The sequence below is a fragment of the Camelina sativa genome, chromosome 11 (assembly GCF_030686135.1).
Source record: "Camelina sativa cultivar CO46 ecotype springtype chromosome 11, ASM3068613v1".
Taxonomy (NCBI): Eukaryota; Viridiplantae; Streptophyta; class Magnoliopsida; order Brassicales; family Brassicaceae; genus Camelina; species Camelina sativa.
This window is the reverse complement of record NC_141890.1, coordinates 27,402,288-27,425,433: the sequence shown is the minus strand read 5'-3', so window position 1 is coordinate 27,425,433 and position 23,146 is coordinate 27,402,288. Positions and strand designations below refer to the sequence as shown.

Genomic DNA, 23,146 nt, shown 5'->3' with positions numbered 1-23,146 from the left:
TGCCATTTGTTCCATTTTTGCAGAAGGGTTAATCTCTTGGTAGCCTCCCTCACTCCTCTACTATCTCTTGGGTTGGGCTCATAATCCTCAAAGTAAAATTGCTCCTCCCCATCAGCCATTTGCACATCTCCAGCTTCATCAACTCTAAGTTGAACTATCCCATCAAACAAATGCTCCTCAGCTGGCCAAAAGTCAATGTTGGCTCCTTCTTGAATGGTGGTGAGCCCTTGGTTAGGCAAAATCAGTTGCTTTTTCCCAAGTGTTGGAAGTTCAAAGTTGAAAATGTGATTCCCTTGATGCATCTCCTTGGCTAGGATGAGAGTAGAGGTGAGGTAGCTAGAGTCAATCCATCTTGGTGAAACCCTTTCTCCTCTAAGTGGAACCTTAGCAGCTTGAAAGATTGGAGTAATGATGCCTCCAATGGTTAGTGCTCCTCTTGATCCTTTATTCTCCAACTTGCCTACCCAACTTCTCAAGTAAATCATGTGATCAATGAGCACCATTGCTAGGTCAGTCTCCACAGTGCTCCCAAGAATGATGGTGCCATTTCTTGCTTGGAAGATGACTCCATTGAGAGCCAAATCAATCATCTTTAGCTCCCCCTCATTAATATTCCCAGTTTCCTTCCTAGCAAAGAAGGTGTTGGCAAGAGCTTTGTGGAAGTACCTTAGGACTGGGCTCCTTATCCTTGAACTCTTGGAATTGGAGGATGAGTAGTATTTGTTGTCCCCAATGGTTTCCCACACAGCATAGAGCTCTTCTCTTGGAATCATCAAACTCCTATTGCTCCCAACCTCAAAACCAAACACATTGGCTATCTTCTTCATTGAAAGTTCATACCTTTTCCCCTTGATTGTGAAAGCAATGTGACCAGCTCCAAACTCAGCATCCTTCCTTGCATATGTATGCAGCTTGACTGTGGCTAGAAACTCACAACTCTCTTCTTTGTAGCCCTCCATGCAAAGCCCCATAAACTTGGTTAGGTTGCTCTTCTCAAAGAGGTACTCCACATCTTCACCAATGGCTAGCTTCTCCATGGTTTCCTTGTGTGGATATCTAGTCCCTAAGAACTCCATTCTCATGAAAGCATCATAGAGTTGCCTCTTTGACAACCCACAGGACTCAGCTTCTCCATCATCCTCTATCTCTTCTTTTTCACTTTCTTCCTCACTCTCATTCTCACTCTCCTCTTGTTCAACCTCAACTGCTGGCCTCTTCCCTTTGGCCTTGTGTCTCCTCATGAACTCATTGAGAGTTGAATCCCTTTCCTCCTCACTCTCAGTCCTCTCAGGATCTTCCTCAACTCTCTCTCTCCTTGGACGCGGCATCTGGCTCGACCGGCTGCTCGAACCACCACTCGGTCGAGTGCATGATCGAGTGGGGCGTCGAGTGGCCCTTCCAGCTTCTCCTCTTGATTCAAGGCTAGCATCATGACGTTCCATGGAGGTTGCAGCGGTTTGTTGAGACTTCCTAGTGATTCTTGAAGACATTTTTCAAATAGAACTGAAGGGAATAGACTCAAAGCTCAAAGTTAATAGGTTAGTGAACCAAAAACTTGAAAGAACTAAGCTTGAGCAAAAGATAAGCTATGAGAGAGACTTTAAAACTTTAATTCAATGGTTTTGAGCAAATGAGAAAATGTGAGAGGCATAGTTTCGTGCAAGGTCTATATAAAGAAGCTAAGGGGACAAAGAGACAAGGGTGGAGCGTCCATACAATTCAAATTTGAAATGGGAATCTTTGACCTGCTTTTTGCTGCCACTCGACCCCACACTCGACTGTATACGGTCGAGCACCTTGACCAAATTTCAAAATTTCAAAATTTTTCTTCTTGTTCTTCCCTCCACTCGATCGTTCTAGTGATTTGAAGATCAAATGGGCCTCAATTCCTTTCCAGCTCGATCGAGTACCTCTCGTGGGTAGGTCGAGTGGGCTTGCGAGTCTCCTTTTACCACGAGAGTTTATTAGCATGGTTTAGAAATTCATTGTCTAGGGAGTAGCTTGCTTGAGGCTTGTAAAACATTACAGGTTGATTAGGGATGCTTATGAACCGATTACCCCATCCTTAAGCGCTTTCGTATTTTGATTGTTTATAGTTTTAATATCAACTTGACCACCAACCCGATCTGGTACTTGATCAATTGGATTGTGTCGTACCTCGAGTTGTTCTTGAGTTGTTCTTATTTGCTTGTTACTCGATCTCCTATTCGATCTGGTACACGATTGCTTGCATCTTGTACCCTGGGCGTGTAGTTCTTTATTTCATTCTTTTTTATTTCTGTTTATTTTTGGTTGTTAGTTAAACCCATATTATTGCTTGGCTTCACTTGCATTGTTTTGATAACATCTTATCTGCTAGCATACAACCATTTGGATTGATAACCCTTTGCACTACAACTGCATAGAGAATGGATAATATAGGCTATACATCTCTTAATTGGGTGTAGTAACCTACTATCAGACATTGGTTGGCTTTGGTGGCGGTCATGATGGACATTGTTTGGCCTTGGTGCGTTGCTGTTGGATATTTGTTTGGCCTTGTTGGCGATATTTTTAGACATTTGTGCCTTGGTGGCGGTCGTGTGGGACATTTTTGTGGTCTTTGTGATGTTTGTGTGGCCTTAGAGGCGACCCTTGCGGTGATTGTTGGTCGTAGGACATTGCGATGTTCTTGTGTGAGCTATAGAGGAAGTTCTGGTCAGTGTGGTACTCCGTCGAGCTCATAATTATTGCTATAGAGAAATGAGATCTCGAATAACTCATGACGAGACAGTTATTGGCTAAATAGAGTCCTCATGGATTAGTTAGAGGATGTGCGGGCCATAGTGTTGGTTGTAAGAAAGATCCTTGATTGTTGGTCATTGTGCTAGATTCGAGGACGAATCAATGCTGGTGGGGAAGAATTGTAACACCCGTGAACCGAATTTTACAATTTCGGTAAGGGTGTTGATCGACACTAGTGGTGGTGTCGATCAACACCTTATGTGGTCAGGTTAGTTGGTTTGATTTTAATTATCCGGTTTGCATGGTTGGTTTAGGATAACCCTAAGACTCGAGTTTATTAGGGAAAATTCAACTTTCCTCTGTCATTAGCCGCTATTTAACCTACTAGAGAGAAAAGAAGAAAGAAAAGTTCCTCTGATTATTCTTAAGGTTTCTTGAGGTTATTAGTCTCTGTTGGTGAGATTTCTTCCTAGAGAGTGAGGATCTAAGGCTAAGGACATGTGGGGAAGGTTGTTGTGGTTCTAGCTTCGTCGTTTGGGTTCAGATCTTTATGTTATGCAAAGGTGAGTACTAACATCCATGAAGCGGTTTGGTCGGTCTAGGATGGTGTGTCGATCGACACAATATGTGCATCGATTGACACAGTCTAATTTTGGTTTTGTGCGGTTGTTTTAATTGACGAATCAATGCGGTTTGGTTTAAGTGAAGCTTAAAACTGGAGTATATAAGATTGGGAATTCGACCTCGGCTGTGGGAGAGGCACCTTTTGTCGTTTCCAGAGTAAGAGAGAAAGCGTTGTTTGAGATTTTTTGTTAGATTTCGAAGTTTGCTAGTTGTTCTTCAGAGATCTGAAGCTAGGATTGTGTGGGAAGCTTGCTCGGAGTGTGGATTTGTTGGTTTTGGGTCAGAATCTTCTTGTTGCAAAGGTGAGCGCATGACCATGGCTTATCTAAGCTTGATAGTTTCTGATCTTTTGTGTTTATGTGTTTGTATGATGGATTCCTTGCTTGGGAGTGGTTGTTTTGTGGTTTATGTGGTTATCTGAGGTTTCGAGGGAAGTCTTGGCAACTTTTGAAGCGTTTAGAGGAGGAGATCTGCGGCAGAACTCGCAAGAAGACGATGCTCGGCATCTATGTCGATCGACACAAGGAGTGTTTTGATCAACACAGTGCGAGGATGACTCGATAAAACCTACGAGCATCAATCGATGCCATATCAAGGTGTCAGTCGATGCAATTAGTGATTTCGGGAAATGTCGAGGTGTCAGTCGACGCAAGACGGGCCTGCATCAAATGACACAAGGAGTGTATCGGTCGGTAAAACCTTTGCGAGGTGTCAGTGTCGATCGACACCATGAGGTTGTCGGTCGACACAAACCTTTCGGCAGGCGGCTGACTGTTGCTTTTCCTGCTTTTATTGTTGTGACACTCTAGTTTCAGGTACTTACTGGAGAGGTATAGAAGAATTGATTTGGTCACCTATTTCACAAAAGTGCACTTATCTTTTCGGTCAATGGTCCTGAGAGAACTCCAGAGTTAAGCATGCGTGAGCTGGAGTAGTCTCATGATGGGTGACCTTCTGGGAAGTGACTGTCGGAACTTTGTGAGTGAGGACGAAACATAGGAAAAGATCATGTGGTGATTTGGAAGGATGGTAATAAGTATTTAAAGCCTCCCGAACGTAGCAAACCGACCGTCGGATAAGGGTGGGCTCTTGGGCCTAGTGAGAGGACGTGAGCCCCATTAAAATAAGTTGGCCAATGGACTGGAAGTGGACAACTTAGCCTTCTCAATTGTTGATTGGAGATTCTCAATTTCTTGTGTATATAGCCCAATAGATGGGAGGATTGCCTCACTAAGTATTTATGATAATACTCAGGCGTCTCAATTGTTGTCTGTGATGCAAGTAAAGGCAAAGTGTGATCATGGAATCCAGGTGATGAAGAGGAATATGTTCTAGTGGCTCGTTGATGTGTTGTGTGGCTTATGCTAGGTTGCTAGAGATGAGTCAGTAGAATATTGCTAGGTTGTTGGTTAATGGTATCTTATGTGTTATCCGCTGTTATTGATTGGAGTTACGTTGCTAGTGAGTATGAGATAACTAGATATTAGGATATATATATATATATATATATATATATATATATATAACGGGTTGGGTCGTTTTTGTTTGGTCTCAGAGCCCTTACGGTTCTAGGTTTGCGTTCACTAGGTTCATGTTGCTGATGTTGGGATTGCATGCTTTGATTGATTATGTGAGTTAGTAAATTGTGTGTGGCATAGGGTCCTAGAACATGCTCTTCGAGCCTGCACTGTGATTCCACAGTGAGTTATGTTTTGCGTACGGTTTAGATTTCTTGCTTAGCCTTCTGTTCATGGTAATGCAGATGGTTAGAGGGGGTGCTGTTGTTTGTCGTGGTTGCGGACGTGGTCGTGGATGCGGACGTGGTCATGGTAGGGGTAGAGGCCCAGCGGTTAGCGATATTGTGGATCAGAGTATGACAGCTGACGGCGTCGGCAAGTCGTAGGGCTTCTAAGATTGGTACATGAGTGTGGCCGGTGGAGGTATTGATAGGACCGTAGGGGCTGAGGGAGTCAGTGTGAGAGGTGTTGGTGCCGGGTTGGTCGGTGATGCTAGGGTTCCGGGTGCGAGGGTCCCAGCAGTTGGAGCCCCTGGGGGAGGTGTTGACCTTGCGGGATTGTTGACACAGCTGTTGGGCGGTTGCCTGGAGTTGTACCGGCATAGGCTCAGGTGGTGCCGTCCATGGTGACAGAGGTGCAATAGCCAGTGGCTGCGGATGCAGGAGATCATTCTCGGTATGGCAATATGCTGACAGAGATGAGGAGGATAGTATAGTGCATTTCTTAGGTGGTACCAACCCTACTGCTGCAGATGCATAGAGGACGAAAGTGGAACGCAACTATTAGTCTCTCAGGTGTCAAGAGGAGTTTTGGGTAGATATTGGGGTCCACTTCCTGGCAGATAATGTTCACTTGTGGTGGAGGTCAGTGGCTGCCAGGAGAGTGTATAGGGAGATGTCTCGGGTTGATTTCATGGAGGAGTTCAACTGCAAGTACTTTCCCGTGAGGCACTAGACCGGTTGGAGGTGTATTTCCTATAGTTATCTCAGGGGACTCGGACAGTGCGGGAGTTGGACGTGGAGTTCAGTCGACTTCTAATGTATGAGGTCTGAGCGATGAAGTCCGAGGAGGCATAGGTCTGGAGGTTCATGAGGGCCCTTCGGGATGAATTGAGGGTCCACTGCATAGGGCAGAGTTATACTTCAAGAGCCAAGCTGGTTGAGATCACATCTATGATTGAGGACGACATTCAGGCTCAGACAGTGACGGTTAGTCAATCGGTTCAGCCTAGGAAAGCTCAACATCTTGGAGGTTCCGGCAAGGCAAGCCTGTGCAAGGAACCAAGAGAAAGTGGGAGGCTACGCAGAGGCTGAGTGGTGTTGGGTGCTACGGGTGCGGTAGCATGGACCACAAGATGGCTAGCTGTTCCCAGGGGAGTGCCACACTAGCAGCTCAGACGGTGGTTCGTGTGTGCTACCATTGCAGGGAGCCTGGACACATCAATCCCAAGTGTCCCTAGTTATAGCAGATGGCAGTGGCAGCGGTTCAACACAGAGTGCAGCAGGTGGAACAGATTAAGCAGGCGCCGCGGGTGTACACGACCATGGAGACTGGTGGAACCAGTGTTGGGGGGCGATCACATATATAATTTCTGAGTCTCAGACTTTGTGATTTTCAGTAGGTTCAGATTTTATAAATTATCTTTGATAAAATGTTAGGATTCTTAGCACATGAGGTTTGTGTAAGGACCTTGTTGGTAGGCAGGTTTAGATCCCACGTTATGTTTAATTCTTGAGCAACCCATAGCTTCATTACTCTGGAGTGCACAGAGCGCTAATATCAGAGGAGATCCCAAAGAGCAAGCAGGATTTATCAGAGTTGCGGGAGGCAAGTTTCTGAGATTACTAGGACAGGCAAGGGGAGTTGATATTCAGATCGCAGGGGAGTCGTGGCCAATTTGATTTTCTTATCATCCCGGTGGAGTTGTATGTTGTTATTCTGGGGATTGAGTGGTTTCACCGTCACATGGTTCATCTTGGTTGTCATCGGGGTAGAGTGGAATTTGAGTGTCTAGAAGGGAAGTTGGTATTTGAGGGAGTGAGACCGACTTCAGGGAGTCTCATGATCTCAGCCATGCAGGCTCGGAAGATGATCGAGAAGGGGCATGAGGTTTACCTGGTTACGATATCGATGTCGGAGTCAGTGGGGCAGTCTATGGTTAGCGACTTTCAGGTGGTTGAGGAGTTTGAGGATGTGTTTCAGTTGTTGCAGGGGTTACCACCTTCTCGGTCTGATCCGTTCACGATTGAGCTGGAACCGGGGACAATGCTGTTATTCAAGGCGCCTTACAGGATCGCTGCAGCAGAGATGGCATAGCTGATGAAGCAGCTGGAGGATCTTTTGGGAAGGAGATTCATCTGTCCTAGCGTGTCACCGGAGGGAGCACTGCTTTTGTTCGTCAAGAAGAAGGACGAGAGTTTTCGCTTGTACATTGATTATCGGGGTCTGAACCGGGTCACTGTGAAGATTGATCTGGCGTCCGGTTAGTTGGATCAGTTGTTGGATCAGTTGAGAGGTGCTACTTGGTTCTCCAAGATTGATCTTGGATTGGGTTATCATTAGATTCCGATATATGAGGCAGATGTGAGGAAGACTGCATTCATGACGAGGTATGGGCATTATGAGTTTGTGGTGTTGCCTTTCGGTTGACTAACGCGCCAGCAGTATTTATAAGATTGATGAACAACGTATATTAGAAGTTTCTGGATGTCTCTGTCATCATTTTCATCAACGACATCCTGGTTTATTCTTATAGTCCTAAGGAGCATGTAGTGCATTTAAGAGCAATTCTGGAGAAGTTGCGGGAGCAGAAGTTGTATACCAAGTTGAGAAAATGTAGTTTTTGGCAGCGGGAGAAAGTTTTTCTAGGTCACATTATATCTGTAGAGGCAGTTTCTATAGATCCGGAGAAGATTCAGGCTATCAGGGATTGACTTAGACGGCAGTATGCGACATAGATCAGGAGTTTTCTCGGGTTGGCAGGTTACTATAGGAGGTTTGTGAAGGGTTTTGGGAGCAGGACACGACCGATGACTAAGTTGGCAGGGAACAATGTCCCGTTTGTTTGGTCACATGAGTGCAAGGAGGGCTTCGCAAGCCTGAAGGAGATGCTGACTATTACGCCAGTGTTGGCACTGCCATAGCATAGGGAGCCCTAGGTGGTGTATACAAATGCATCCAAAGTTTTTGTGGGGTGTGTGTTGATGCAGCATGGGAAGGTGATTGCTTACACTTCGCGGTAGTTGTAGAAGCATGAGGACAATTATCCTACCTATGACTTGGAGATGGTTGCGGTAGTTTTCGCCCTGAAGATTTGGAGATTTTATCTTTCTCGTGTGAAGGTACAGGTTTTTACACATTGTAAGAGCCTGAAGTTTATGTTCACTCAGCCAGAGCGGAACAGTGGTAGATTAAGATCTGGAGATAGCCTACCACCCTACTACGACTAACTTGGTTTAAAATGCTCTGAGTTGGAAGCGGGCCACTTTGACTCAAGAGAAGGACATGGAAACTCTAGTTGGAGAGATTAGTGCGTTGAGGTTGTGTGCTATCTCTCAGGAGCCGTTGGGTTTAGAGGTTGCTGATCGAGCAGATCTTCTGAGCAGAGTGCGGTTGGCTCAGGAGAAGGATGTGGGGCTGGTAAATGTCTCTGCCAATGGTGTCATACTTGTGCACGGTCGGATCTTTGTGAGGTAGGAGATCCTGAGAGAGGCTCATGTGAGCATGTTCTCTATTAATCCTAAATCGACCAAGATGTACCGTGACCAACAGTAATATTACTCGGTCGAGATGAAGAAAGATGTAGCTAATTGGGTCGCTAGGTGCGATGTTTGCCAGCTAGTGAATGTTGAGCATCAGGTTTTGGGCGGCTTGCGGAAGAGTTTGCCTATTCCAGAGTGGAAATAGAGCATGATCAAGATGGAATTCGTGGTAGGTTTGCCATTGTCTCAGACCTATGATACGATTTGGGCCATTGTGGACCGGTTGACTAAGTCAGCACATTTTCTGGCTATCAAGAAGACCGATGGTGCCAGCGAGTATCGTGCTGATAGAGATTCGAAGTTCACTTCAGTGTTCTGGAAGGAATTTCAAGTAAAGATGGGCACTATGGTGCATATGAGTACACCTTACCATCATCAAACAGATGGGCAGTCGGAGAGGACGATTCAGACGTTGGAGGATTTGCTGAGGATGTGTGTGTTGGACTAGGGTGGTTGATAACATGATTTTCACCCAGGGTATCAATTTCCTATGCAGTTATAGTACAAAGGGTTATCAATCCAAATGGTTGTTATGCTAGTAGATAAGATATGATCATAACAGAGCAAGTCAAGTGAAGCAATAGTAATGGGGTTTTTCTAACAATCTAAAATAAGCAAAAGTAAATAAAAGAACAAGAACCACACGACCTAAGTACTCGATGCAAGCATTCAGGTACATGCTCGGGTGGGATGATTGGATCAAGTTGACTAGGATGAACAGCTTGAAGGGATACGCGAAGCTGGTGATCGAGTACCAGTTCGGGTAAAGGGTCGAGTTACAGAATAAAACTAAACAATCAAGATAAGAAAGCTCCTAAGGATTGGGTAATTAACTCATAAGTGCTCCTTACCAATTTGCGATGTCCTATGATGTGTGTGGTTTTTCACTTCAAAATCTTTTACCTTAAAAGACCACACAACGCCTGAAAGTGCACAGTTAATCGGCAGTAGTATTTAAGGATCGATCCCACAGAGAGAGAGTTGTTGTTTGAGAATCTGTCGGAAGAGATGTAAGGCTATGACTCAATAAAAATGGGGGTTTTATTGTCACGGTCGTAAGTGAGCAAATAATGTAAATAAAAGCAAGTAAAAATAATAAAACAAGCGTTGGGCATCAAGGGGAATCATAGGGGTTCAGTGATCTATCTATCTAGGAAAGTTTAGGATTAGTTTGTTTATCTAAAACTCAGAATACAAAATACAAATGAACCGTTAACTTATAGTTCACAAGCTAACCGTCTAAGATCTCTATACTCCGTTATTCAACTGTCGCAGGCAACGACGCATATATCAAAGCATTTAAAATAGGTTCGATTATAATCCATGACTCCTCAGACATCTAAGCTAGGTCAAGCACACATGCAAGCTTTTGGCAAAGCACACACACTTTAGACCATAGTTAGTTCATGAGGCTAACTTAAAGCATTAAGCAAAGACTTAGAATTAAAGTATTGAATGAACAAGATATAAATCTAAAAAATCCTAAAAATTGCCACCTCTAAGATCATCTCCTCCCTTTGATTATCCCTTTAAACCTAACTAGAAAAATACTCTAGCATGTTTAAGGGAATCATCAAAGCAAGGTTTAATAAACTCATAAACATAAAAGAATAAATAGAGAGAAAGGATTTAGATATTACTTCAATGATTGTCAAACAAAGTTGTAAGGATCTTCTTCCTTTAGAAACAAAGAACAAAACAAATAAAATAGAAAAGAGTTGGTGGATCTCAAAGCTTCAAAGAGAGGTATGAGAGAGGGCTTCAGGTCGTTGGCTGCTCCTCTGGTCGTGATCTCTTGGCTGCTCCAAAATGTGCACACTCTAAATTCTAGTGCTAGAAGAGTATTTATAGGGTTTAGGGTTTTCTAAGGGTAGAAACGTCTTTTCTTCTTGAGTGCAGGACAAAGGGCGGCGTAGGAATGTTCTTGAACGTGGTGAAGACTTGGACTGGGCCGCCGTGGTGGTCACTGGTCAGGCCTTCAAGAAAAGCCCATTGGCTTGATGGTTCTCCTTACGTCGGTTTATAACACGTCTCGGTAAATCGGGCATAACTTCCTGCAGAAGGAATGGATTGACTTGATTCCACTTCGAGGAGAAAGACGACTCTCTCAGATTTCTGTAGATACTAAGTACGTTGAAATGTGAGTTGTATAAAATCTTCAAAAGTTGCCATAATGTAAAGCTCTGACTCTTTCCTAAAACGTATTTTCTTTGTCTTTTGGTCTTTTTTGCTATAAAACCTGTAAAACCTTCTTGAAACCTGAAATACTTGATAATAGACCTTAAAGCCTTGAAATCATACTAAATTCTTCCTAAATGCATACTAAAACTATAGCTAAAATAGGTAAAATAATGATGTTATCATCCTACATGCCTCAAGCAAATATTCCCTAGACAATGAATCTCTTAATTCTTGCTAAAACACTCTCGTGATAGAAACAATCAACCTTAGTCACTCCCCTACCCAACTCTCATTGGAGAAACATGACCAAGCAGGCATTACAATCCGACTCATTATTGTCAATAAACTCCTTACACATCTAATCTCTTAGGCTAAGTGAGTAAATCTCTAGCATTGATTGATTAAAGCATTTCAACAACATCTCTCGATGGCAAAACACCCTAGATCTAATCTCAACCTCTCCGACTGAAAATAGCATTAAGAATATCAATCTAGAAAGGAATTTATATAAAGTAAACATTCAAGCTAAGAAATCCTAACCGATCAAGAACACATATTTGTCTATCCCATCCTTAGAAACTTTGATTCATTACTCAGATCTCATGGTAAAAAGCATAAAAACACAAAAGAACGAAAATTGCATTGTATTGAAAAATAAGATAAAAGTAATAGAGTACATAATCGAAACAAAAAAATAGCAAATGAAACAAAATCGAATCCTAACAAAGTGGAAAAAGTGTTTGAGTCGCTAAATCTCTCTCTCAGAAGCTCTCGCACTTTGTTCTGAGTGTTTGCGGCGTGCTAGGGCGAGAGGAAGAAGAGGAGGGTTTATATATGGAAACCCTTTTAACCTAGCTGCCCAGTTCTGCCCGAGGGTCTGCTCGAGGCGGTGCACGAGGTTCACGTCGGGTAGTTCCTCGAGTAGGGCTTCGGGTTGTTCTTCCTGTATCCTCTTTGATTGGGTTGAGGTTCAGACTGTTCTTCTTGCATGATCACTCCTTCAGGTACATGCTCGGGTTTTACCTCATTCTTTCCTATTTTGGGCTCCAAAGCACCTGTTTACATCCAAAATGCACAAATGCAAAAATGCAGCACCCTAAATGGCCTAAATGCAAATTCCTACAGTTATGGACCTAAAACTGCTAAGGTTAGGGTATATATAATGCAAAATATAGAAAAAAGGGTGTCTAAAACATGTAAATTAGAGAGTTATCACACCCCCAAACTTATATCTTGCTTGTCTTCTAGCAAGGAAGTAGGAGGATGAGGTTTGAAAATGGGGACTCATTAACCTTTTAGTACTAAGCAAAGGATTCAAGCTATAGTCTTTAAAGATAGTTTAACGGTGCCAAGATCAGTCAATCATACTTACATATATTTTTCTATGCTTATTACCAAGCATCGATCTTGTTCATCCTCCAACTAACAATAAAGACTTGCAATTCCAAAGAACATCTCTTTCACATTCATTAAAGTGTTTGGCAAATTTTTGCAAATAGAAAGTGAATCGAACTCAATCGGTTTCAAGGGTAAGGCTTTTGGGTAGGTGATAATAGGCTTTTCCAACAAGGGTATCAATTCCCTATGCATTTGTAGTACAAAGGGTTATCAATCCAAATGGTTGTTTATGCTAGCAGGAAGGATGCAATGAGAACAATGCAAGTCAAGCCAAGCAATAATGGGGTTTTGTCTAACAATCCTAAAATAATAAAAGAAAGGAATATAAACAAGGAACCACATGACCTAAGCACTGGATGCAAGCATTCGAGTACAAGATCAGATGGGGTGATCGAGTAAGCAAAGAAGGTATGAACAACTCGAGGGGTTACTCGAAGCAGGTGATCGTGTACCTGTTCGGGTAAGGGATCAAATGATGAATAAAAATGCAAGCAATTAAAATACGAAAGCTTCTAAGGATGGGGTAATCGAATCCTAAGTGTTCCTGACCAATACCTGAAATACTTGATAATAGACCTTAAAGCCTTGAAATCATACTAAATTCTTCCTAAATGCATACTAAAACTATAGCTAAAATAGGTAAAATAATGATGTTATCATCCTACATGCCTCAAGCAAATATTCCCTAGACAATGAATCTCTAAAATCTCCTTAAAACACTCTCGTAATAGAAACAATCAACCTTGATCACTCTCCTACCCAACTCTCGTTGGAGAAACATGACCAAGCAGGCAATAATAACCGATTCATTATTGTCAGTAAACCCCTTTCTCATCTAATCTCTTAGGCTAAGTGAGTAAACGTCTAGCATTGGTTGATTCAAGCATTTCATCTACACTTCTCGGTGGTAAAACGCCCTAGATCTAATCTCACCCTCTCGGTTTGTTGACAGCATTAAGAACACCAATCTAGAAGGGAATCTATTAAACATATACAATCAAACTAAGACATCCTAACCAATCAAGAACACGGAATCATCTATCCCATCCCTAGAAACTTTACTACACTACTCGGAATTCATTGCAAGAGAAACAAAAGCATATATGAATGAAAATTGCATTGTAATAAACGATAGAGTAGAGAATAAAGAGTACAAAGTAGAGATCTAAAGAAATGACAAAAAGATATAAAATAAATTCTAACAAAAAGTGAAAAGTGTTTTGAGTCGCTTAGTTCTCTCACAGATGCTCTCGCTCACTGGTTTGAGGGTCTGCGGCGTGCTCGTTTGCAAGGAAGAAGAGGAGGGGTTTATATATGGAAACCCCTTTGACCTAGCTTCCCAGTCTTGCCCGAGTGTCTACTCGATGCGGTTCACGAAGATGAGGTCGGGTTAATCCTCGGGTAGATCTTCGGGTTGTTCTTCCTGCTCTTGAGTCCTCCTCGATCGTGTTGGGGTTCGGACTGTTCTTCCAGCTCGATGGCTCCTTCGGGTACATGCTCGAATTTGTCCTCGTTTCTCCCCATTTTAGGCTCTAAAGCACCTGTTTTCATCCAAAGTACGCAAATGCAAGAATGCAACACCCTAAATGGCCTAAAAGTGAATTCTTACAGCTAATGACCTAAAAATTCTAAGGTAAGGGTATAAACAATGCAAAATATGGACAAAAAAGGATGCTAAAAACATGCAAATTAGAGAGTTATCAGACCCCCAAACTTAAATTTTGCTAGTCCTCTAGCAAGGAAGTAAGAGGGTGCCGTTCTAAAATGGGACTCATAACCTTTGGAGCTAAGCGAAGGATTCAAGCTATAGTCCTTAAAGATAGTTTAATGGTGCTAAGATCAATCAACATACTTACAAATATTTTTCTATGCTTATTACCATGTATCGATCTAGTTCAACCTCCTACTAAAAGTAAAGACTTGCAATTCCAAAGACCATCTCTTTCACATTCATTTAAGTGTTTGGCGAATTCTTGCAAATGGGAGGAGAATCAAGCTCAATCGGTTTCAAGCTCAAAGACCATCTCTTTCACTTTCTCTCTTCTTTTTTTTTTTATTTAAACCCCCTAGAATTAAACTACTCACAACCTTGATTTAAAACTCTTTTTGTAATCCCTAAGGTTTAAACTTTAAACATCTAGCTCTCTTCTCTTTTTTTTTCTTTTCTTTCTTTGCTAAACTGCTAATATATATATATATATATATATATATATATATTTTCCTTTCTTTCTTTCTAGATCTTTTTTTTTTGTTTTTTTACTTAGAGACTTAGATATATATATATATTTTTTTTCTTTCTTTCTTTCTAGATCTTTTTTTTTTTTGTTTTTTTACTTAGAGACTTAGAGCTACTTTATTCGAACCTTAGGGACTTCTTTTCCTCTTTTTCCGTTTTTTTATTTCTCAACCCAACCCAAATAAACATGCTAACCACCTATCTTTCAAAACTGATTCAATTAGCTAGTCTAAATGATTCTAACTTAGCTAAATCAAGAGCCAGTTCTTTGTCATTCTCAATACTCTCAAGGTTTCACAACCTATAACACAATGAAAAGGCCTCACTCAACAATTCATAACAAGGTTTGAAAGAATGGTTTGGGTTCAAGGGTAGGGAAAAACAAATCAGGTTAAACGAAAAGATTGGTAAGAATGGAGTGCTAACCCGAGTTTAGAGTTACCATGAGTAAGTATTCAAATTCCATAAGCAAGACAATTTTAAGTTCAAATTAAGTCCAATAATATAGAGATGATTCAATGTTCAAGCAAGTAGAGGAAGCATTCAAAAGACACAAGGTTCTAAACAAATATTTTTCATTTTTTTCCAAAGATTGATCTAGCAACAATGAACTGTGATTGAGGGCTATAGTTTCAATCCTAAGGTTTGGCATTAAACAAGGTGGTTTTAATCATTGTCCCCTAAAATGCATATGCAACAATCCTATTTGAAGCAAACTAGACTCAATCCTAAATATGTAAATGCAACTACATGAACACTCTTTTATTTTTTTTATTTTTTTAGTTTTTTTTGGTTTTTCAAAAAAAAATTTGGGTTTTTTCAATGCACATAGATGCAGGCTCAAATGAATAAAACTAGCATGCAAAAATTTTGAAATAAGAAAATAAGAAAATAAAACACAATGTTATATACATTCTAGGACCCTCCCCCAAACTTAAATTACACAGTCTCTGTGTAAATAAAAGTTGGAAAAAGAATCCAAGAATCACTCAAAATGAAATGAAAACTAAATGCAATGTTATTTACAAATATTGGATGAATGTGCTACCTCATGGGTTGGTGAAGAAGGAGGTTATAGCAGCCTCCATACTCGCCAACGTGTAGCCAGGCTCGTCGCCGGCTTCAGCAGGCGCCGGTATTTGCTCATCAGAGAGCTCGGTAATATGCACGGACGACTTGCTCGGACCAGCATCCGAGGGGTTGATCGGGTAAGTACTTGTGTAGGTCATCGGGTAAGGCAAAAATTCTGAGGAGAGAAAAGACTTAAAAAACGTAAATCATATTTACAAACCTGCCGTTGGGACTTCCTCCCAAGTGAGCTTGTTTATAGTCTCTAAGCTTGACTTTCAATTCATCTCAGACTGGTGTGGGATCGATGAGGCGCAAAGATGACCCCACCTTTGTACTCTCATTTGCCATGTATTTTTTTACCCTCTGCCCATTCACTGTAAACTCGGTTTTATCCTTCCCGAGCAAGGTTACCGCTCCATAGGGCATAACTTCTTTAATTTCGAATGGTCCTGACCATCTTGACTTTAGCTTCCCAGGGAATAGCCGAAGCTTCGAGTTGAACAAAAGGGCTTTGTCTCCAGCATTCAAATCCTTGTGATGTATCTTCTTGTCATGAAAGGCTTTGGTTCTTTCTTTGTAGATCCTCGAATTTTCATAAGCTTCCAACCGTAGCTCATCGACTTCGTGGAGATCTATTGCTCTTTTTTCTTGAGCAGTCTTTATGTCTAAATTCAGTAGTTTGGTCGCCCACATTGCTTTATATTCTACCTCGACCGGAAGGTGACAGTTTCTTCCGTAAAGAAGCTGGAAAGGTGTCCGCCCGATCGGTGTTTTATAAGCGGTCCTGTAAGCCCATAATGCATCATCTAGCTTGAATGCCCAATATTTTTTTGTGATTCCCACGATTCTGGCTAATATCGCTTTGATCTGCTTATTGCTTACTTCCACTTGTCCGCTGGTTTGTGGGTCATAAGCTGTTGCGACTTTATGCTTGACTTCGTGCCTCCTCAGCAAGCCATCAAAAACCCTGTTAATGAAGTGGGTTCCTCCATCACTGATCACTACTCTTGGGATTCCAAATCTCGGGAAAATGATGCTTTTAAACATCTTCATTACGACCTTGTGATCATTCGTCGGGCTGGAGATTGCTTCTACCCATTTTGAGACATAGTCGACTGCCACTAGGATGTACATGTTCCCATTCGAGGGTGGGTTGAAGGGTCCCATGATATCTATTCCCCATACATCGAAAACTTCGACTTCTAAGATTGGCTGCTGAGGCATTTCGTTTCTTCTAGCTATGTTACCCATTTTCTGGCATGAATTACATTTTACTATGAAGAGCTGCGCGTCCTTGAATATGGTTGGCCACCAGAGACCAGCTTGAAGTATCTTTTGGACGGTTTTGAAAGTAGCGAAATGACCTCCATACTCGGACCCATGAAGAGGAGGGGTTTATATATGGAAACCCCTTTGACCTAGCTTCCCAGTCCTGCCCGAGGGTCTACTCGATGGGGTGCACGAATATGAGGTTGGGTTAATCCTCGGGTAGATCTTCGGGTTGTTCTTCCTACTCTCGGATTTTCCTCGATCGTGTTGGGGTTTGGACTGTTCTTCCAGCTCAATGGCTCCTTCGGGTACATGCTCGGATTTGTCCTTGTTTCTCCCCATTTTAGGCTCTAAAGCACCTGTTTTCATCCAAAGTATGCAAATGCAAGAATGCAACACCCTAAATGGCCTAAAAGTGAATTCCTACAGTTAATGACCTAAAAATGCTAAGGTAAGGGTATAAACAATGCAAAATATGGACAAAAAAGGATGCGAAAAATATGCAAATTAGAGAGTTATCAGTAGGTAGGTTTCAAACAATATCTTTGGGTGGCTTACTCTCAAAAGAAGGAATGCTAGACAGTTGTGAAAACTATCTAAGACTGAGAACAATTTGGGCATACAAAGCATAGCTCTTGATAATCTACCCTTTTCTCATTCACTTTCTTTATATCCAACACCTTAGGATAAAACTGCCTACAACCTTGATTTTAACATTCCCTAAGGTTTTAACTTTGAACATCTAGCTCTCTTTTAACTTTGAATAAAACTGCCTACAACCTTGCTATAAACTCCCATATTTTTTTGTTTTCTCTTTTTTTTTTTTTCTTTTCTAGGAAGCTATAGCAAGACTTTTTTTTTTCTTTTTTTTTTACTTAGAGACTTAGAGCTAATTAAACTGAACCTTAGGGAATTTCTTCTTTAGTTTTTTTATTCCTGAACCCAACCCCAAATAAAGATGCTAACCACCTATCTTTCAATACCGATTCTGTTAGCTAGTCCAAATGATTTTAAACTTAGCTAAAACAAGAGCCAGTTCTTTGTTGTTCTCAATACTCTCAAGGTTTCACAACCTATAGCACTATGAAAAGGTCTCACTCAACAATTCACAACAAGGCTTGAAAGAAAGGTCCGGGTTTAAGGGTAGGGGAAAACTATTCGGGTCAAACGAAAAGATTGGCAAAAATGGAGTGTTAACCTGATTTTAGAGTTACCATGAGCAAGCATTCAAATTCTATTAGCAAGATAATTTAAGTTCAGGTTAAGTCCAATAATATAGAGATAATACAATGTTCAAGCAAGTTTCACACAAGTGGAAGAAGCTTTCAAAAGACACAAGGTTTTAAACAAATATTTTTCATTTTTTTCCAAAGATTGATCTAACAACAATGAACTGTGATTAAGGGCAATAAATTCAATCCTAAGGTTGGACTTTAAACAAGATGGTTTTAATCATTGTCCCCTAAAATGCATATAGATGCAGACTCAAATGAATAAAACTAGTATGCAGAAATTTGAAATAAGAAACTAAGAAAATAAAACACAATGTTAAATACATTCTCAGACCCTCCCCCAAATTTAAATTACACAGTCTCTTTTGTAAATAAAAGTCTGAAAAAGAAATCTGAGAATCACACAAAGAGAAAGAAAACTCAATGCAACGGTATAAACAATGGTTTGGATGAAAGTGGTACCTCATGGGTTGGTGAAGAAGGAGGTTGTGGCAGCCTCCATGCTCGCCAAAGTGTACCCAGGAACATCACCGGCTTCAGCAGGTGTCGGGATTTGCTCATCAGACAGCTCGGTTATGTGCACGGATGACTTGCTTGGACCAGCATTTGTGGGCTTGATCGGGTGGGAAATCGCGTAGCTCACCGGGTAGGGTATCGGGTAATACGATGAGTATGGTGGTAATGGCCCAGAATGGTCACCCATGTAGCTGCTTGTAGGATGCATCGGGTATGGCATAGTGTACGACATCTGGTAAGGATGAGGGAAGGTACCTAAGTGGGCACCCGAATGGTTGCTCGATGGAGGCATAAGATAGGGCATCGTGTAACCCGTCGGGTGAGGTGTCGGATAGGCATCTGAGTGGCTTCTTCGTGACCTATCAGGTCTGGTAACACCCTCCTATGCTTGTGGCTCGTATGATGCCCTATGAGGCTCTGCAGGTGCCAAACCTCGGATCCCTCCTAGTGGTCCGCTCCTCCCCATCCATGTTGAAGCATATGCTGAAGTGGGAGTTGAGGCACAGCTTGCCTTGTCTTGCAACTCCCTGATTTGCCCTCCCATCACCTTCACTGTGTCGGTAAGGTCCTTCACTTTTCTTACTTACTTCCATGTTTTCTCCACTACCAGCCTTGAAACCATACAGCTCCTCCATCTCCTTGAAAGTGAGCCGGTATTCCTTGTTGCGCACGGAGAAGGTGATGAACCCGATCCCCCCATCGGGTAGCAGCTTCGGGTAGTCTTCAAAATAGTGTAACCGAAGCGTGGCAAGGAAGTGGACCATCTCCTCCTCATATGCTTCGAGGTTAGCTTGCATCATCTGGCCCAGGTGGCACATGTCAAAGAGGAACTCGACATTTCTAGCAATCCCCAACTGTTTCATTGTCTCGCAGTGGGGGTAGCGGATCCCAACAAAGCTCATCTTGCGGAGGAACTTGAAGAGCTTGGCCGGAGTCTCCACCTCTCTTTGCTTCAGCCTGATCGACGCTAACCAGGTGCGTTCTCTTTGCTCCTCTTCATTGTCAGGTCTCTCACCCTCGGTGTCTTGATCTTCTTCTTCTGCCGCCCTCTCATCTACCTTCTCAGCCTTTTCAGAAGCTGGTCTCATCCCCCTCGCAACTGCGGCTCTGCTTCTCAACTTGGAGGTTTGGTTCTCTTAAATAGAAGAGGTTGCCGCTAGGGTTTCACCGAGAGTGGGATAGGGTACGTATTCGGGTGTAGCTTCGGGTTTCACGAGATTTCCATTTTTCCTCTCATATATATATATATATATATATATATATATGAAAACTTATGGAGACATGAAAATATTGTAGAATCCAAATTAAACAAAACAAAATAAATAAAATTAAATGAAAAGAGATTAGAAGATACCTTTGGGACTTCGTCCCAACTGAGCTTGTTTTAAGTCACTAAGCTTGACTCTTCATGCTCTTCAAGCATTGTTTTTGGGAGGGAGAGGTTTTGGAATCCTCTCCACTGTAGCAGACTGATTCAACGGATTTTCCGGGTCTCGGCCTGGTTGCACAGCTAAGGAAGCATGAACTTCTTGGCATTGTTTGGGTGGAGAAAACTTGACCATCAATGGTTGGCCTTTTTACTCCTTTCTTGATGTCAAACTCCATTTTGAAGTGCTCTCCATGCTCAATTCTGATCTGTCCTTTTTTCACAGGATTAGTGGATCTTCTGGTTCCTTATCCATGTCAAGGATCATGAAATCGGTAGGAATCTCCACTCTTCCGATCTTGAGAGGCAAGTTTCCCAGGATACTAATTGGGTGCTTGGTTTAAAACTGTTGAAACCCATCTTGTTGGCAATTGACTGAAGCTCCCAAATCGCACAAGCAATTGTTGAAGATTCGGAGGCCTATTGAACATGGCAAAGTGAAAGAACCAGGATCCTCCAATTTCTCATTGATCCTCAGTTCAGGGTCTACTCCTGAGGATCGCATTCCCAATTTCTTTAGAAGCTTCCTATACTTCAATGTCCAGCTGAGCTGTTTCTTTGACAATTTCCTCTCGAAGAGCGTGTGGAGGCAAGAGTTTAGGATGTGGGGCTTTTCGTTTGGACATACGCTCTACAAGCGCCTCGAATTGAATCTTTCCCCGAATTGGATATCGAGAGCTGCTCTGAATCTTTCCCCCTCATCTGAACGTCTAGCCGATGGATCGTCCAAACACCATCGTCGGGTATGTCATCGGGTTCAGCCTCGAGCGGTGCATCGGTCAGCGAATCTCGAACCAGTGCTCGATCATCAACTCTACCAGTCTCCTCGAGTGAGGGACCGGGTTCATACTCGGATAAGTAATATTGGTGCTCATACATGCCACTGTGGTCCATATCCTCCCCATCTTGAACATCACTGTCCTCAGTGAGGTAGTCATCAACATCTTCAAGAAAGATGTCCTGGGTAGTAGCAAAGTCTTTTGGGTTCTGAACAGCTTTACCTGGATGATGGCCAAGTTTTGCAGTTGGTTAGGTGTTGTGTTGGCCTTCTAGGTATCTCAACTTAGTACTGAGAGAATCATACTTAGCATTTAGGTCATTGTACCCAGAATCAATCTTGTTGCTCATCTCTGCGAATTGTTTTGCATTGTCCATCGATGTCTATGCCTGACTTTCTATCATCTGCTGAATTAATCCGCAAAGGTCAGCCTCTTCAGATTGGTTCTGTGATCCTTGTTGTGGTGGGAATCCAGGTGGTGCAATTGGTTGGTGGTAATTGCCAGGGTACTGCTGCTTAGGAGCATAGCCTTGATTGTATTGGACAAAAGGCTTTTGCGGTCCCTGGTTCCCTTGGACTAGGGACAGGTAGATTTGTTCTTGAAGATTTGCAACATTAGGGTACTGGTATGAGAGATTCGGGTTTGGTTTGTAGTTGTTGTACCCTTTATTGTAGCCTCCTTGATTGTTGATGTAATTTACATCCTCTAGCTGAGCAGTCTCCCCATCTTGTTGCGAAAACTGGTCTTCCTCTGAGATGGAATGTACATGTTGTTGCTGGTTGAGGAGTTTGTCCAATTTGTCATTTAGTGCTTTCATGTCTCGTTTGTACTTGGCATCGTCCTCTCTAGAAGATCGTATTGTGCGATAATACTCCTCATTATAGTGCCCATCAGATTGGGCTAAGTTCTCCACGAGGTCCCAACCTTCTTCAAAGTCCTTGTTGAGGAAATTACCATTACTAGTGGTGTCCTGTAACATCCGTGTCTTAAGGACTACACAACGGTAAAGTGTGCTTAGCAAAGAAGCATTGCTGAATCTGTGATGTGGGCATCGGCTGGTGTATCCCTTAAAATGCTCCCAGGCTTCACTAAATGTCTCATTTCTTTTCTGAACAAAGATGGAGATGTCATTTTGGAGCCTTGCAGTTCTGGATTTGTCATTTCGGAGCCTTGCTTTTCTGAACAAAGATGGAGGAACGCCTTTTTGCATGCTTCCCATATATTGATAGACTCCTCAGGAAGTGATTTCTCCCAAACGTGTGCTTTGTCACCTAAAAGAAAATGGGAAAAGACGGAGTTTGAATCCATCTTCACTAACTCCATTGATCTTTGTGAGGCTACAGAGCCTATCAAATTCATCAAGGTGATCCAATGGATCCTCCATTTGCAGTCCATGAAACTTGTTACTCTGAATCATCTGGATGAGACTACTCTTGATCTCAAAGTTGTTGTTTTGAATAGCAGGTGGCACAATGCCATGTCTTTGAGTATGAGTAGATGGAGCATCTCCTGCTCCTATGTTGGCCCTCTCTTAAGAAGCTGGTGGACCGTTCTGATTATTCATGACCTCCTCAATTGTTGTTGGTTGTGGTTGTTGGACTTGTTGTTGATGGAGTAACATTGATCTATCGATGTTGTCTATGAAAGGACTCAACTGTTGGCTACCCTTGGATCATGTTTGCATGCAAAATCAGTTAACCGAGTGAGTACACGAAGGTCTACCCGATCCAGGTGATCGAGTGACGGGTCGGGTGGGTACTCAGGTTGTACCTGAAATGTAAAACAAACAAACCTGAAGGTAAACAAGTCAGTTTCGAACCGATGGATAGTATAGAACTTGATCTAGCAAGTGCTGAAATCTTAAACGTAGCAAACAAAATTCAACCAAATGGCAACGGCGCCAAATTGATAACAAAATTTTCACCCAGGGTATCAATTCCCTATGCAGTTGTAGTACAAAGGGTTATCAATCCAAATGGTTGTTATGCTAGCAGATAAGATATGATCAGAACAGAGCAAGTCAAGCCAAGCAATAGTAATGGGGTTTTTCTAACAATCTAAAATAATCAAATGTAAATAAAAGAACAAGAACAACACGACCTAAGTACTCGATGCAAGCATTCAGGTACAGGATCGGGTGGGATGATCGGATCAAGTAGACTAGGATTAACAGCTTGAAGGGTTACACGAAGCTGGTGATCGAGTACCAGTTCGGGTAAGAGGTCGAGTTATAGAATAAAACTAAACAATCAAGATAAGAAAGCTCCTAAGGATGGGGTAATTGACTCATAAGTGCTCCTGACCAATTTGGGATGTCCTACATGCCTCAAGCAAATATTCCCTAGACAATGAATCTCTTAATTCTGGCTAAAACACTCTCGTGATAGAAACAATCAACCTTAATCACTCCCC

General features: G+C 42.2%; 1 non-coding gene across 1 annotated transcript; it reads left to right on the top strand.

Moving 5' to 3' along the window:
* Positions 1 to 21,768: 21,768 nt before the first annotated feature.
* LOC147934480 (small nucleolar RNA R71) lies at positions 21,769 to 21,875 on the top strand. Its single transcript, XR_015573375.1, has one exon. It is a non-coding gene; the product is annotated as a small nucleolar RNA R71 (small nucleolar RNA).
* Positions 21,876 to 23,146: the final 1,271 nt, after the last annotated feature.